This window comes from Schistocerca cancellata, chromosome 1 (assembly GCF_023864275.1).
Source record: "Schistocerca cancellata isolate TAMUIC-IGC-003103 chromosome 1, iqSchCanc2.1, whole genome shotgun sequence".
Classification (NCBI taxonomy): Eukaryota; Metazoa; Arthropoda; class Insecta; order Orthoptera; family Acrididae; genus Schistocerca; species Schistocerca cancellata.
In genome coordinates, this window is record NC_064626.1 from 943403270 (window position 1) to 943404068 (window position 799).

Genomic DNA, 799 nt, shown 5'->3' on the forward strand with positions numbered 1-799 from the left:
CAGTTTGCCGTGGCATACGGAGCTCCATCGCAGTCTTTAACACTGGTAGCATGCCGCGACAGCGTGGACGTGAACCGTATGTGCAGTTGACGGACTTTGAGCGAGGGCGTATAGTGGGCATGCGGGAGGCCGGGTGGACGTACCGCCGAATTGCTCAACACGTGGGGCGTGAGGTCTCCACAGTACATCGATGTTGTCGCCAGTGGTCGGCGGAAGGTGCACGTGCCCGTCGACCTGGGACCGGACCGCAGCGACGCACGGATGCACGCCTACACCGTAGGATCCTACGCAGTGCCGTAGGGGACCGTACCGCCACTTCCCAGCAAATCAGGGACACTGTTGCTCCTGGGGTATCGGCGAGGACCATTCGCAACCGTCTCCATGAAGCTGGGCTACGGTCCCGCACACCGTTAGGCCGTCTTCCGCTCACGCCCCAACATCGTGCAGCCCGCCTCCAGTGGTGTCGCGACAGGCGTGAATGGAGGGACGAATGGAGACGTGTCGTCTTCATCGATGAGAGTCGCTTCTGCCTTGGTGCCAATGATGGTCGTATGCGTGTTTGGCGCCGTGCAGGTGAGCGCCACAATCAGGACTGCATACGACCGAGGCACACAGGGCCAACACCCGGCATCATGGTGTGGGGAGCGATCTCCTACACTGGCCGTACACCACTGGTGATCGTCGAGGGGACACTGAATAGTGCACGGTACATCCAAACCGTCATCGAACCCATCGTTCTACCATTCCTAGACCGGCAAGGGAACTTGCTGTTCCAACAGGACAATGCACGTCCGCATGT